The sequence below is a fragment of the Heteronotia binoei genome, chromosome 8, assembly GCF_032191835.1.
Source record: "Heteronotia binoei isolate CCM8104 ecotype False Entrance Well chromosome 8, APGP_CSIRO_Hbin_v1, whole genome shotgun sequence".
Lineage (NCBI taxonomy): Eukaryota > Metazoa > Chordata > Lepidosauria > Squamata > Gekkonidae > Heteronotia > Heteronotia binoei.
The window spans coordinates 19,114,699-19,130,909 of NC_083230.1; the positions used below are offsets into that span (position 1 = coordinate 19,114,699).

Sequence of the window (16,211 nt, forward strand, 5' to 3'; positions counted from 1 at the left end):
GAAGAAGAAGAAGAAGAAGAAGAAGAAGAAGATATTGAATTTATATCCCTCCCTCCACTCCGAAGAGTCTCAGAGCAGCTCACAATCTCCTTTACCTTCCTCCCCCACAACAGACACCCTGTGAGGTGGGTGGGGCTGGAGAGGGCTCTCACAGCAGCTGCCCTTTCAAGGACAACCTCTGCCAGAGCTATGGCTGACCCAAGGCCATTCCAGCAGGTGCAAGTGGAGGAGTGGGGAATCAAACCCGGTTCTCCCAGATAAGAGTCCGCACACTTAACCACTACACCAAACTGGCTCTTTATAGCCCTTCCAAAGCCTTGGATGTAGACTGAATAACATCCAGCACAGTATTATGCAGAAGAATGGAACATCGTCAACTGCACGGAAATGCCTTAGATGTGTTATGGGCATGGAGGCTGATGAGTACCAGCTCAAGCTATTTGCAAGATGGGGAACTGCAGGGGGCTGGGCAGTGGTCTCTCTGTGAGCAACAGAAGACTGGTAGGCAAAGGGTTCTCAACAACTCACTCTTTATTGTAGCACACTCGTTTTGCCTTTACAGTCTCCCACATTCAGATTGGCATTTTGGCCTGACGTAGCTATCCCCACTCCCAGATTAAATAGGTGTGTTTATATGTGCACGACTGGGTCCCAATTTGCAATCGCACCTACCTTGCCTTCTGACATCTTGACTTCACCTTAAAAAGCCACTGGATACTTCCCGGTGGCAAATCATTGAAACACTTCCATGGTGCATTTCCAGACAATCTGAATGGCCAGGGCATGCCATGGACACATCTTGCACATGCATGAGTGGTGTGACAATTCCTCTGGTGCATACACAACATGTGCCTCTCTTAGAAGCTGGGTGTGCACCATCTGTTTGCCATGTGGCACCTGAAACTGCACTGACTTTTTTAAAGTTGAGAGGACGCCATGGCAAGCTGTCCATCTGCTCGCAGACCAGGGTAAGTTCACTCAATCTCCCTGGGTTCTGTATTGGTCTTCACCATTGCCTCCTCTCCCCAGTTCTGCTCAACTGTGGCCTTAAGAGCCCTTCCTAACAAGTAGACCTGCCACCTTGTTCCAGACTCCATCTACTAGTCCCAGTGTCCTCATAAACCTGATGGCTCCCCTTCATCCTCAAGACCTGCCAATATGGCTAACCATCCACATTCCACCTTACTGATCCCAGGCCATACTCAACCGCTCTATGTGCCCCCAAAGGACTTTAAGCTCAGTTAATCAACAACTGCTGGTTGTCCCCGACCCAAGGGACATCTACCTAGCCTTGACTAGGGCCAAGGCTTTTTCTGCCTGACCCCAGCCTGATGGAACATGTTCCCACTAGAGATCAGGGCACTGCCAGATCTGTCATCATTCCTCAGGGCCTGGAAAACGAAGCTGTTCTGCCAGGCCTTTGAATGAGGCCGTGGGCATCCAAATTAGATTAAATTGGCCTCCCATGCTGAAGTATTTCATCTTTAGATGGCCAAATCAAAGTTTGATGACATCTCTGATATATACTGGTCCCAGCTTGAAACTGTATTAATTCAATCAATTTTGTCTCCTGCTCGGACGTCAGGTGGTTTTAATCGTTTTAGAGATTGTGTTTTATTGATTTTAATTGTTCTGATCTTGTTGTAATCCTCCCTGAGTCGGTTTGTGAAGTCGGGGGGGGGGGGAATAAAAATCCACAAAATAGATAAAAAAACAAACAAACCCATGGGCTGTTCAGTTGTCCCAGGTGTCACCAGACTTTCAGGAGTCTGAGGACGGTGGTTCCTTCCAGTACAGTAGAATAATAGAATTGTAAGGGGCCTCCAGTGTCGTCTTGTCCAGCCTGCTGCACAATGCAGAACATTCACAAATACCCCCGCAACCCCAGTGACCCCTGATTCACGCCCAGAAGATGACCAAAAACTTCCAGGATCCTTGGCCTGGGCATGTAAGAAGGGGACACAAGAACAAAGCACAGATGCAACCCTTCCTGCCCTCCCTCTTGTGATCCACCTAAGTTCACAGAATTATTGCTGTCTATAATGTACCAGGTCAGGAGACGAGAGTAGGGCAACATGCTTTATTACAGGTACATTATACGATAGAGAACTGAGAACACGCGGGCCGGGTCCCGCTTATATATACAACACCCGGGACAGCCTCTCGGACTGGCCAGCCCTATCCAGGCTGTTTGGGCTTCCCGCCCTAGTAGGTGATTGGTGGGGTGTTCGCGCGCTCTGCAGTGCCAATAAGGGACCGCCCCTGTCACTACCGCACCTGGCCGTTGGTAGCGCAGTGCCGCCCTTTCGTTATTGCGTTATTACGTTATGGCGGCCTCGCGATACACTACACTCTTCCCCCCCAGTTGTTGTACATAGTCCTGTAGGTAGGCGGGAGGCCGGCGCTCCCGTGTTGAATGCCTTGGGGTTGCCTGCGGTGTTGGGGCGGCTTTGGCTTCCGGGGTTCCTTCGAGGGCTGGAACGTCAGTGGTCGGCAGGTCTGGTTCTGTGGGTAGGTTCGGCTCTGCTGGCGGGGGCGGAAATGGTGCCGGTGCGGCGGTCGCTGGCAGATCCTCGGTCCCTGCTTCTTTACCCACTTCGGTGGGTACCTCCGGTAGGGTCCGGCGGTGCATCTGGTCGATGTGCCGACATAGGATCTGGCCCCCCTCTGTGGACACCTCGTAGTGGCGGGATCCCACGACCCGCAGTACCCACCCCGCTAGCCACTCCGGTCCCCTAACGTAGTTGCGGGCGAATACTGGATCCCCAGCGAAGAACCCCCTAGCCGCGTCTCTGACCTCCGGGGACCAGCGCACGTCCGAGGCTCGGTCGGGGTGCAACCTGTCCAGCCTCGTTGTGAGCTTGCGCCCCATGAGGAGCTCTGCCGGGCTAACCCCCGTGACAGGGTTGGGGATGACCCTGTTGTCAAAGAGGAACGCGGCTAATCTGTGGTCCCAGTCGCCCTGCACGATTTGGCCCAGGGCCTCTTTGGTCGTACGGACCATCTGCTCCGCTTGGCCGTTGGTGGCCGGGTGGAAGGGGGCAGACCTTATGTGTCTTATCAGATACCTCTGGAGGAACGCCTGGAATTCCCCCGAGGTGAATGCAGTCCCGTTATCCGAGACTATGGTGTCCGGGATACCATGGGTGCACAGGACCCTACGCAGCGCTCAGATCGCGGCTGCTGAAGAGGTGGACCCCACGGGAATGACCTCTAGCCATTTGGTGTATGCGTCTACTATGATCAGGAAGATCTGTCCCTGGAAAGGCCCCACGAAGTCTATGTGGAGCCTGGACCAAGGTTTCCTGGTTGTTTCCCACCGTGTGGTCGGGGCGCTGGGCGGTTCCGGTCGCGACTCCTGGCACGCGCTGCATCTCCGGACCCAGTTCTCTATCTCCCCGTCCATTCCTGGCCACCAAACATAGCTCCTAGCTAAGGCCTTCATTCTAACTATGCCGGGGTGGGTTTCGTGGAGCGATTCTAAGACCCGCTTCTGTAGAGGGGGGGGAACTACCACCCGGCTTCCCCATAGCAGGCACCCTTTGTGGGCTGCTAGTTCATCCCTTCTCATTTTGTAGGGCTTGAATTCTTCCCCCATGTTCCCTTCCGGCTACCCCCTCACCACCCAGTCGAGAACTCTTGCCAGTGTCTTGTTTTTCCCGGTGGCTTTGGCCACTTCCGCGGCATGGAGTGGCTGGTCCGGGAGTGACTCGACCGACATTATGTGGTGTGCTGGGGCTGGGTCGGGGCCCGTGTCCGGAAGCGGCAAGCAGCTGAGCGCGTCCGCATGGTCCATCGCCTTGCCCGCTCTGTGTACCAGGGTGTACATGTAGGAGTTGAGGAATTGATTCCACCTCAACACGCGTTGTGACAGGATTTGGGGGGTTTGGCGGTCCGGGGCCAGCAGGCCCAAGAGCGGCTTGTGGTCTGTGGCTATTGTGAACCTCCGCCCATACAGATAATCATTAAATTTGTGGACCCCCGCTACGATGGCCAGAGCCTCCTTGTCAATTTGAGCGTAATTCCGCTCTGCTGGTGTGAGTGTGCGGGAGTAGTAAGCGACCGGTACCTCCCTGCCGTCCGGTAGCTGGTGCCCCAGGACTACGCCCACCCCATACGGCGATGCATCGCAAGCCAGGATTACCGGTAGGTGCTCATCAAAGTGATGCAGCACCGCATTGGAAACCAGAACGTCCTTCACTGCCTGGAAGGCGGCGGCCTGTCGCTTGCCCCACACCCAAGGAGCTTTTTTGTCCAACAGCCGGTGTAGGGGTTCAGCGATGGCCGCTTTATGGGGTATGAACGTGTGATAGAAATTGAGCACCCCCAAGAAGCTCTGTAGCTCCGCTTTACTGGTGGGCGCCGGGGCGTGTACGATGGCCCGGGTTTTCTCCTCAGTCGGGTGGATTCCCTCAGCGTCCACTGCGAATCCCAGGAATTCCACCCGCGGTACTCCCAGCAAGCATTTCTCCCGCTTCACCTTGAGCCCTGCTGCTTGAAAACGATGGAGCACTTCCCTGAGGCGGTTGCAGAACTCCTCAGGGTCCGGGGCGGCGATTAGAACGTCATCAAAAAAGGGCTGGACTCCGGGGATCCCTTTGAGGAGAGCATCCATTATACTTTGGAAAATCCCCGAAGCCACGCTGACCCCAAACTGTAGCCTACGCACCCTGAAGGCCCCCCTGTGGGTCACAATTGTCTGAGCCTCTGCCGTTTTGGCATCCACTGGGAGCTGTTGGTAGGCTTGTGCCAGGTCCAGCTTCCCGAAAATCTTTGATCCCGCCAGGGCTGCCAATACGTGGCTGACTACGGGCACTGGGTAGGGGTTATCCTGGAGTGCCTTATTTATTATGCACTTGTAGTCTCACATATTAATTAATTAATTAATTAATTTTAAATTTATCAGAATTTTAATGTTAAATGTAACTTTGTTTTTTGTATAACTGAATGATGTTGTTAGCCGCCCTGAGCCTGCTCCGACGGGGAGGGCGGGATATAAATAAAATTACCTACCTACCTACCTACCACATATCCGCACCTCCCCATTTGGTTTGACTGGGGTCACTATGGGGGTTTCCCACATGGCATAATCAACCGGCTCCAGGACCCCTTGTGCCGTGAGGCAGTCCAGTTCTGCCTCTATTTTGGGCTTTAAGGTGGTCGGCCTGACTGTCGGGTCGAGCGGTAAGGAGATGGCCGGCCCCTTATAGCTACCCAGCGACCCGTCAAACACATCGGGAAACTCCCGGCACACCTCACCGAACCCTCCAGCTGAAACGGTTTGCGCCACCCCCTCTATGCAGATTCCCAAGGGGCCGAACCACGCGAGTCCCAACAGGGTGGTAAGCGGCCGCTTTACCACCAGGATGTCCAGTGGGCCCTTAAAAGATCCCCTCTCTACTTGTACCCTGGCCCACCCCGCAATTTGTACCGGGTTCTTCAGAAAGTCCCGTAAAATGAAATCTGCCGGCCGCAGCTGCACCCGCTGGCAGGGGCGCAGCTTCCTCAGGGTCTCCTCCGCGATTATGGAAATGGAGGAGCCTGAGTCCACCTCCATGAGGCATGGGGCTCCCTCGATGAGGACCTCCATTTTGATCTTGTTGGGGGTGGTGAGGGGCAAGTTCAGTACCTGGAGTGTGGTGGAGGCTGTGGAGTGGGACTCGGCGGCCTCATAATGCGTGGTCGGTCTCCGGCGGTTGGTCTTGGCTCGGCAAGCTCACGCTATGTGGCCGGTCTTCCCACAGCTTCTGCAGTCCCAGGTCCGGTACTGGCAGTCCCTTCTGTCGTGGGGGTCGCCGCAGCTGGCGCACTTCGTGGCGGGCGGCCTCTCTGTCGTTCGGGGGCGCTGTGGAGCTCGGTTGGTTGGCCCTGCTGGGCGGCGCAGCTGGAACGCTTCTCCCTCCTCCAGGCGGTCGGGGTCCAGCTCCTCGTGGTAGACGGCTTCGGACTTTGCCTTGGGGAAGGTCCGGGTGGTCCTCTCGAACGCCACGGCTTCGCTGAAGGTGCTCTGGAGGGTGAGCTCTTCCCTCGCGAAGAGCTTCTGTTGGAGCCTCTCGTTGCGAAGGCCCCAGGTGAACCGGTCTGCCAGGGTCTCTTCCAGGTTCGGGAAGTTGCAGCTGCCTGCGATCTGTCGCAGGGCCGCCAGGTAGTCGGCGGCTGATTCACCCTGGGCCTAGTCCCTCTTGTGGAAGAGAAACCGGCGGGCCACCCTCGAAAGCTGTGGCAGAAAATGGCCCGTGAGGAGCCTGACAACCTCCTCGTAAGACTTCTTGGTGAGTCTGGCGGGGGCCGAGAGACCCTTAGCGATCTCGAACGTGGCGGCCCCGCAGACGCTCAGGAGAATGTCCCTCTTCATGCTGTCCTCGGTTATGCGATTCACCCTCAGGTAGCAATCAACCCGCTCCGAGTAGGACTCCCATCCTTCAGGATTCGCTGGGTTGAACGCTTCAATGTGACTGGTGGTCCCGCTCTGGCTGGCCATGGTGGCTGTAGCAGCGGTCGTGGCGATCGGTTGCCCATAAGTCTCCTATGAAGCCCAGTTGTCGGCAGGGCTAGGATCCCACCTTCGTCGCCACTATAATGTACCAGGTCAGGAGACGAGAGTAGGGCAACATGCTTTATTACAGGTACATTATACGGTAGAGAACTGAGAACATGCGGGCCGGGTCCCGCTTATATATACAACACCCAGGACAGCCTCTCGGACTGGCCAGCCCTATCCAGGCTGTTTGGGCTTCCCGCCCTAGTAGGTGATTGGTGGGGCGTTCGCGCGTTCTGCAGTGCCAATAAGGGACCGCCCCTGTCACTACCGCACCTGGCCGTTGGTAGCGCAGTGCCGCCCTTTCATTATTGCGTTATTACGTTATGGTGGCCTCGCGATACACTACACTGTCATTGCGGGGTGACATGATAGAGGTTTACAAGATAATGCATGGGATGGAGAAAGTAGAGAAAGAAGTACTTTTCTCCCTTTCTCACAATACAAGAACTTGTGGGCATTCAATGAAATTGCTGAGCAGCCGGGTTAAAACGGATAAAAGGAAGTACTTCTTCACCCAAAGGATGATTGGCATGTGGAATTCACTGCCACAGGAGGTGGTGGCGGCCACAAGCATAGCCACCTTCAAGAGGGGTTTAGATAAAAATATGGAACAGAGGTTCATCAGTGGCTATTAGCCACAGTGTGTGTGTATATATAAAATTTTTTGCCACTGTGTGACACAGAGTGTTGGACTGGATGGGCTATTGGCCTGATCCAACATGGCTTCTCTTATGTTCTTATGTAAAAGGTCACCTAGCCTCTGTTTAAAAACCTCCAAAGAAGGAGAGCCCACCACTTCCCCAGGAAGCCTGTTCCACTGTGGTACTTCTCTGTCAGGAAGTTCTTCCTAATGTTTAACTGAAAGCTCTTTTGATTTCCAGCCCATTCAGGAAGGGAGCTGCCTCTTGTTGGCCACAGGCTTTGAGGACCCTCATCGATATTCTCATTTGCACATTGCTTTAGATGCTGCGCTGAGTCAGCGCGGTGCACTGGTTAGACTACTGGACTAATCACACACTCTCTCACCTTTATCTGTCTCGTAAGCTTGTTATTTGGAGGATAAAACGGAGGAGGGGAGAACAATGTTGTCAACGGCTTTGAATTCTCATTGGGGAGAAAATGGAGCATAAATAAGCGCATTGATTAAGAATATATAGAGGGCACAGCATTAACAAAAAGAAGGTGGGTTTACATTGCCCCAAGGATAAGTCCAGAAGAACAGTTTCTGGTGGTGACTCTTATTTCTGTGTTCAAGCTTCATAAAGCCGCCAACTGTCCTCATATACCCTCTTTTCTTTCAAACAATTTGATATTGCAGATTGCACATACTGTTCTTGGAAGGCAGATTCTGCTTGCTTCAGCTAATACATCTCTCTCTCTCTGTTTCTCCCCTCATCCTTTCCTGTTTTCAACAAAAAAGTTGCTGTTATTGTTATTATTTTATAATTGGGAAATTACCTGCTTAGCCTTATTCCATATAGGATGAGACTTCAAGATTATTGAAGGAAGACTCAGCATGGGTTCTGTAGGGGAAGATCTTGCCTCACTAACCTGTTACATTTCTTTGAGGGGGTGAACAAACATGTGGACAAAGGAGACCCGATAGATGTTGTTTACCTTGACTTCCAGAAAGCTTTTGATAAAGTTCCTCATCAAAGGCTCCTTAGAAAGCTTGAGAGTCATGGAGTAAAAGGACAGGTCCTCTTGTGGATCAAAAACTGGCTGAGTAATAGGAAGCAGAGGGTGAGTATAAATGGGCAGTCTTCGCAGTGGAGGACGGTAAGCAGTGGGGTGCCGGAGGGCTCGGTACTGGGTCCCATGCTCTTTAACTTGTTCATAAATGATTTAGAGTTGGGAGTGGGCAGTGAAGTGGCCAAATTTGTGGATGACACTAAATTGTTCAGGGTGGTGAGAACCAGAGAGGATTGTGAGGAACTCCAAAGGGATCTGTTGAGGCTGGGTGAGTGGGCATCAACGTGGCAGATGTGGTTCAATGTGGCCAAGTGCAAAGTAATGCACATTGGGGCCAAGAATCCCAGCTACAAATACGAGTTGATGGGGTGTGAACTGGCAGAGACTGACCATGAGAGAGATCTTGGGGTCGTGGTAGATAATTCACTGAAAATGTCAAGACAGTGTGCGTTTGCAATAAAAAAGGCCAACGCCATGCTGGGAATTATTAGGAAGGGAATTGAAAACAAATCAGCCAGTATCATAATGCCCCTGTATAAATCGATGGTGCGGTCTCATTTGGAGTACTGTGTGCAGTTCTGGTCGCCACACCTCAAAAAGGATATCATAGCATTGGAGAAAGTTCAGAAAAGGGCAACTAGAATGATTAAAGGGCTGGAATACCTTCCCTATGAAGAAAGGTTGAAACGCTTAGGGCTCTTTACCTTGGAGAAACGTCGACTGAGGGGTGACATGATAGAGGTTTACAAGATAATGCATGGGATGGAGAAAGTAGAGAAAGAAGTACTTTTCTCCCTTTCTCACAATACAAGAACTCGTGGGCATTCGATGAAATTGCTGAGCAGACAGGTTAAAATGGATAAAAGGAAGTACTTCTTCACCCAAAGGGTGATTAACATGTGGAATTCACTGCCACAGGAGGTGGTGGCGGCCACAAGCATGGCCACCTTCAAGAGGGGGTTAGATAAAAATATGGAGCAGAGGTCCATCAGTGGCTATTAGCCACAGTGTGTGTGTGTGTGTGTGTATATATATATTTGGCCGCTGTGTGACACAGAATGTTGGACTGGATGGGCCATTGGCCTGATCTAACATGGCTTCTCTTATGTTAAGATCTCCACCTTGACAGGGTTGAGCTTAAATGCTAACTGTTTCAGGCAACACAAAATAGTTCTTGAGTGACTAGAATGCTGAGATTTAAATCTGGGTAGAATGCTGAATGAAGGCTATGAGACCCCTCCAACCCAGCCCCCAACCCCATGTCTTCTGCATGACTCCCTCCCATTATTTTCTAATGGAAAGATTGGAAAGGGGGGGGGGATACAGCAAAATGAAGTATATTCTCCTTTGAAAAGTGTGAAACGCTTTTTAAGGCAAGTGATTGGATCCAGTTTTTTGGCTGGTGATTTGACAAACAAATTGACCGTGCTGGGGATTGTTTCACACAACCTGTGATCCAAACATGCTTCCCCGCCCAATTCAGAGCACACTTGGAGTCCTGTGACAAAATGGAAAACTGGTTTATTAATTAATTAATAAGAGAGAAACTGTACAGAGGGATAAAGACCCTCAGGAACCTACAGTTGTCTGAGGAATACAGGATGTGCAGGTCATTTTATACCTAAAATGACATCACCAGGGGTCTTTTTGTAGAAAAATAGGTGGTGGAGCTCATCCAGCTGCACATACTATTCAATGGACAAGGAGGTGGAACTCTCAGAAAGGTTCAGGAGCTGCACTCCTGTGAGCTCCCACTGAATTCCCACTGAATCCGAGGCTTGGACATCACCCAAAATTATACAAAAACAGTTATAATTAGTTCATCAGGTGCCTGAGCTGATTACTTTTCCTTATCTTATTGGCCGTTCCCTTTGAGTTACTTGAGCTGATGTGAAAATGTCTCTTGCATTTTTCAGAATTGCATTCTACATTTGGACACAGCATATACAGTAGACGCATGTGTCTAAAAGTCCTTCAGCTTGCTAATTCAAGATATAACTTTTAAATTTACCTTTGTTTGCAGATTCCAGATGGTACATTCCTTTGTCCTCTTCTCAGTTTTGACTTGCCTCTTGAAATATCCTGTTGTCAGGATGTCTCAATTTAAAAGGCTATCTAACAGTTTCTGCATCAAGAACAACGGCCCCTCAGGAGTGCGGCTGTTGTCTTCACATTTTGTGTCAGGAAGCTAGTTCCAACAATCCGTCTGGAGCTTCGCATGAAAATGAACTCTTAATACAGAAATGGTATATGCCTAATCAATATGTCTCCCATATTCTGTGTGATCCTGCATGATTTCTTGATGTGCCTCTGGGTTAATAACGCCAGCTAAAATGTACAGATAAGCGGTCATGTCATCAGGATCATAGGGCCTTCATGGACAAAAGCCCCGTGGAACAGTGCTGTAGCAAAGAGGGGAATCGATTGAGATGAAGCAAAGAAACAGGCTGGATCCAACCCAAGGCTCTACTCACTCAAAATGTTTTCTAAAAACTGTGCGATATGAAGCTTTTAATATACAACTTGACGCTGTGCAAAAAGAACAATGGCAGGGGCTGCATTTAGAGATCACAATGAGGTGCAATTAAACTCTAGTTCAGGGGTGTCAAACGTGTGGCCCACCCAGGGCTTTAATCCAGTCCGTGGCTCTTCTCTCCCCTCTACTCCCACTACGCCACCTGGCGTGAGTTTTTGTGTGCATGTACACTGTTTCATTTAGATTACACACACACACTTATTTTATCTGACACGAGCCTTTTTTTTTTTTTTTTTTGCTATTAATCATTGATCCTATTTATTGTTTTGCTGCTGTTGGTTTTTATGATGTGAGCCACCCTGAGCTCATTTTGTGGGTAGGGCAGGATATGTTGAAGAAATGAAATGAAATGAAAGTTTGATTTCTGAGTATAAGAGAAAACTGAATGATTTAGGCATCAACAGCTTCCCTGATAAACCGTATCATATGCTGAACACAACATGTAGTTGGTGACAGCAAGTTTGGTATAGTGGTTAAGTATGCGGACTCTTATCTGAGAGAATCAGGTTTGATTCCCCACTTCTCCACTTGCAACTGCTGGAATGGCCTTGGGTCAGCCATAGCTCTCACAGGAGTTGTCCTTGAAAGGGCAGCTGATGTAAGAGCTCTCATAGTCCCACCTACCTCACAGGGTGTCTGTTGTGGGGGGGAAGGTAAAGGAGATTGTGGCCACTCTGAGACTCTGTCCTTGAAAGGGCAGCTGCTGTGAGAGCCCTCTCCAGCCCCACCCACCTCACAGGGTGTCTGTTGTGAGGGAGGAAGGTAAAGGAGATTGTGAGCCGCTCTGAGACTCTGTCCTTGAAAGGGCAGCTGCTGTGAGAGCCCTCTCCAGCCCCACCCACCTCACAGGGTGTCTGTTGTGGGGGGGGGGGAGGTAAAGGAGATTGTGGCCACTCTGAGATTCAGAGTATAGGGTAAAATATAAATCCAATAATAATATCTTCATCCTCCTTTGTCTTTGCTTTCTTCTTCTTCCCTGTCTTATCTGAGAGAATCAGGTTTGATTCCCCACTTCTCCACTTGCAGCTGCTGGAATGGCCTTGGGTCAGCCATAGCTCTCACAGGAGTTGTCCTCCTTTGTCTTTGCCTTCTTCTTCTTCCCTGTCTTCTTCTTCACCATTGCCACTACTCTGTACTTTGTACATTGCTCAGAAATTGAGTGCCCAGAAACTGTTTTGTATTCTGCCCTGGGCCAGAGTCCCATGAATTTATCAAACAAAGCTATCTGTGATGCCATAGTTTTATCAGTTTCAGTAGAATGGTTCCTTTATTAATGAGGCAGAAGCAAGACACCTGTAAGTGAACATCCAGGGAAACTTATAAAATGTTCCCCTAAAGCTTTTCTGTATTGCCTTTTACTGTCAAATTTGTGACCATTGGTTTGTCCTATGCACATGATATGTGTATTTGCAGATCTTAAAGTAAGTATTCTAAAAAATGAATTTCAAAAACAGGACACAGCAGGAGACCTCTGAGATACCACTCTAACCACTGGCCAACTCCCACCTTTTTCTGGGTTTGGTCCAGTCCATGGGCATTGTAGGGGGGGGGGGCTCCGTAAATTTATGGGGAGGGAGCTTCTCCATAAATTCATAGGTAGTGATAATGGAGGCCCCTCCCTGTGATGTCAATGGCTCTTCCCTATGATGTCACTGGATCCAATGCCTCTGGCCAGGCCCCAGCCCTCCCCCCCCCCCACCGGAAATTGAAAAGTCTATGCCCTTGCTTCAGCAGGAAGCTCCTGAAAAGTTGCATAGAGAATGCAGCATGGATTTTTTATTTGACATCTCTGTGCCTTAACAGACTACTCTACCCATCTATCCATTAGATTGGTTGGCTTCCCCTACTGTACTATCCTGCTGTGCTATTTTGCTGCACTGTCCTGCTGCACCATCACATCATATTGTTCTGCTGGGCTATTTTGTTCAATTAAATACTGAAATTGACTTTTATTAGTATATGATTTTATTGTAATTTGATTATTATGTTGTACTCCACTCTGAGCCCCTATGGGGGAATGGGCACAATATAAATAAACTAATCATAATCATACTCTGGGACTGTTCCTAGCAGCCTCCAAAGTGGAATGACAATCCCTAGCAATAAAGTCTGTGTTCTGGGATTGGAATGACAGCCTCCAGAGTGGAATGACAGCCCCTGGGAGTAGCAGCAGCATTCTGGGAATGAAATTCCACTCTGGGGGCCCTCATTCCATTTTGGGAACACTTCTGCTACTCACAGGGATAATCATTCCACTCTGGGATTGTCATTCCAGTCCCAGAGTAGTCTGTCTGGGCCCAGAGACCTTCATAGAGAAGTTGGCCCCCTCCCAGCCTGGCTGCTTCTTCAGCTAAGGCTGTGGGCCGGGTTTGCCTCCCCGGGAGGAAGGGAGGCTAACAAGCCTTCCCAGCCATCCAGGGATGTGGGGAGGGCGGAGGGCTGGGGCTTTAAAGGCCCAGCCACGCCCACGGAGCACGCAGTTGCTTCGAAGTTTTTGGCCGGGAGGACGCATTTCAGCGATCCTCCGGTGAGCCGAAGGTGGAGCAGAAGCATTGCGAGGGCCTCAGAAGGTCCCATGAAGAGCGTCAATGTCGCTGCAGAGGCTGGTGAAGTCCAACCAGCAGCAGCGGCGAGGAGAGGTGGCGCGGGACTTGGTGGCGTGGCCATTGGGGTGTGGAACAAGGCAGCAGTTTGCGGGCCTTGCTGGGGGAGTGACTTTAGCACAAGCGGGACAGCGGTTGGGGCAGCTGGGGGCCCGGTTAGGAGGGTGGTCGTTGCCTCGCCCCCCCTCCACCCTGCCCTCTTTTTCTACCTTAAGTGGGTGGGCCCAGCGGGAGTACCTTGCTGTGGGCTGGCACCTTGCGTAGTCAGGGGCCCAGCCTTCCATAACAGGAGTTGGGGGTGCAGCCGCAGGGGCCCAGCCAGGAGAATTAGGATGGCTCCCAAGAAGGGGCAAGGCCCCTCTAAGGGCAAAAAGCCCTTATGCAGACCTCAAAAACAGCCGTCTGGCAACTCCGCCCCCAGAGAGGAGGAAGAGGCCTGCACTAGGTAGGCCATCATGCAGCAGTTGAAAGCCCTGGAAAGGGATAGAGGTGTGGGGGCAAGAGCTTCCACGGCCGTGAAAGGGTGGAAAGCAGCCAGGACTTCCACTAGGGCCTTTGAAAAAGAGGTTCTCGCCTGCTTATCTGTGTTGCAGGGGCTGGCTGATAAGGATGAACGGGTGGCCGAGGGCGAGGCTGGTCCCATGGAAGAGGAGGATTTTGGACTGGGAGACGAAGGAGAGGCCCAGGGCTCTTTGCCCAGGCCCAGGAAAGGTGGAGAAGCTGCACCAGTGGCAGTGATGCCAAAGGAGACAGAAGGTAGGGGTGACATGGCACAGCTGGGTGGGGTGTGACCTTGGGGCCTTTGGCCCCCATCGGCAACGCAGACTGGCACTTCCAGGGTGGCTGCTTCCTGAGGGCTGGCTCAGTATTTCCCTTGGAGTTCCGCACAACAGCCAGTGCAGGCAGGGGCGCAAGGCTCCATTTCGGGTTCAGCACCACCGCTGGCTGCGGGGGGATCCTTACCATGGGGGCAGTATACGCCTTTGCAGTGGCCGCAGGGTTGGCCCTGCCCCCATTGGGTGCCATGGGGTTCCCCCCCGGGATCTTATGGAGCCATTCCTTTTCAATATCGCCCCTTTGGGGATACGGCTATGCCATTAGGGGATCACCTGACAGTGAATACCAGGGAGAAGTTCCTGCCGGGAGAGTATGTAGATGTGTTCAGCCTTCTTTACAGAGAATTGGAGAAGAAGGAGAAAGAAGAGCTGGACGACAAAGAAAGAAAAGCTGAAGCATAGGAAGGTTGATAGGACCTGGGCTAATTGGCTGCTGGGTTTCCTTATATACACAGGGGTAATAGCTCGTGCACAGCCTCTATGGGTGGCACCGCTGTTCCAGTACTGCGATATAATTTACAAAGTGTATATGGATTTTTCGGGTGCTGCATGGTTGCAGTACAACAAGGAATTCCATATGAGGGCAGCCCTAAACCCCAGCATCCCCTGGGATCAGATCAATCAGCTGTGGCTGCAGCTGATGTCTCCAGCTAAGCCGAATGCTGACAGTGGGCATTTGGTCGGTAAGCAGGCTAATGCCCAGGGACCCCGCACTTCAGCGGGGCAGTCGGTTCAACCCTGACTGCTGTGCTGGGAATACACCTCACAGGGGGTCTGCGCACGGAAGACGTGTAAATACAAGCACGAATGTCTGCTGTGTGGGGGAGCACACGTCTTTTCAGCATGTAATAAGTCAAAGCCCAGGGACGGAGGAAAGTGGCTTGGGGGCCCCTCTCAGCAGACTGGTAAAGGGGCCCAGTCCCATCAGGCTGAAGCTACTTAGGAAGCTTCTCCGTGAGTACCCCAAGCCGGTCGACAGGAATTACCTGTTGGAGGGCTTTACTTTTGGTTTTTGAATTCCTTTCCAGGACCCGCGGGTAAAGCACCCAACCTCCGTTCTGTCATAGGCATGGAACAGATAGTGCAGGACAAGATTGCAAAGGAGTGCGCGGAAGGCCGGATTCTTGGCCCTTTCGCGGCCCGGCCAGTTCCAAACCTGCAAATTTCCCCCCTTTGCATGGTGCCCAAGAAGGCAGTGGGTGAATTTAGATTGATACACCACCTTTCATACCCCCGGGGGGGGGGGTGTCAGTAAATGATGCCATTACTGATTACTTGTGGTTCAGTGCGCTATACTTCCTTTGACCAGGCAGTAAGGGAGTGGAGATGGTGAAATGCGACATTAAGTCGGCTTTTCGCCTGCTCCCGATGCATCCCAATGACTTCGAATTGCTGGGGTTTGCTTTTGAGGGCAACTTTTACAAGGACAGGGCACTCCCAATGGGGTGCTCTGTGCCATGCTCGGCCTTTGAGCGCTTCAGTACATTCTTAGAGTGGGCCCTTCGGTCCAGGGCGGGGTTGGCAGACGTGGTTCATTACTTAGATGATTTTTGTTCATTGGTCCTGCTGGGACAGGGCAGTGCGCCCGTATTTTGAGCGCATTCATTAAATTGGCAGGTGACCTGGGCGTTCCTTTGGCTCATGAGAAGACCGAGGGCCCCGCCATAGTCCTGACCTTTCTCGGTATTGAGCTTGATACCATCCAGCAGGCTTCACGGCTGCCAGTCCAGAAGGTCGAGGACCTTAAGTCCAGTTTAGGAAACCTGAAAAATAAGAAGAAGGTGTCCCTCCTGGAGTTGCAGCAAATAGTGGGTCACCTAAATTTTGCCTGTAAGGTGGTTGCACTGGGTCGGGCATGTCTGGCAAGGTGGGTCCACCCCTTTGCTTGCCCAGACTTAGTTGCCCCGTGCCGTTTAAAAGATTCAATAAAGTGGCCCTGTTTATTCCCAAACACTGTGTTCGCCTCTTTATTCTGACTGAGGGGGGGGGAGGCAATCCATTTT

General features: G+C 51.4%; 1 protein-coding gene across 1 annotated transcript in view; it reads left to right on the forward strand.

Moving 5' to 3' along the window:
* CRELD2 (cysteine rich with EGF like domains 2) overlaps nt 1-15,223 on the forward strand; it is a 636,644-nt gene extending 621,421 nt beyond the window's left edge. The window contains exon 11 of the transcript XR_009555724.1: nt 15,204-15,223. The gene's annotated coding sequence lies outside the window, so the exon portion shown is untranslated. The remainder of the gene's footprint in view (nt 1-15,203) is intronic.
* Nucleotides 15,224-16,211: the final 988 nt, after the last annotated feature.